The sequence below is a fragment of the Dendrobium catenatum genome, unplaced genomic scaffold (genome assembly GCF_001605985.2).
Source record: "Dendrobium catenatum unplaced genomic scaffold, ASM160598v2 fragScaff_scaffold_972, whole genome shotgun sequence".
NCBI lineage: Eukaryota > Viridiplantae > Streptophyta > Magnoliopsida > Asparagales > Orchidaceae > Dendrobium > Dendrobium catenatum.
In genome coordinates, this window is record NW_021319434.1 from 325,040 (window position 1) to 325,327 (window position 288).

The window sequence follows — 288 nt, forward strand, 5'->3', positions numbered from 1 at the left end:
TGGAGGATTGCGTAAGGACAAGTGGAAGGATTTGGTCCGTATATTAAATCGTCGAGTTGAAGGAAACTATACTGAAAGTAGTGCACAGATTAGGTTCAAAAATATGAAAGCTGATTTTCGTGCTGTTTTCCAACTAGCTAATCGAAGTGGCTGGGGTTGGGATGAAAATCTTCATTTGCCAATAGCCAGTGATGACATATGGGATGAGATAATCAAGGTATATTTGTTAATATAATTTCATTTACCATTTTAAACAAATCAAATTCATTTTGCAATTTACTTTATGTT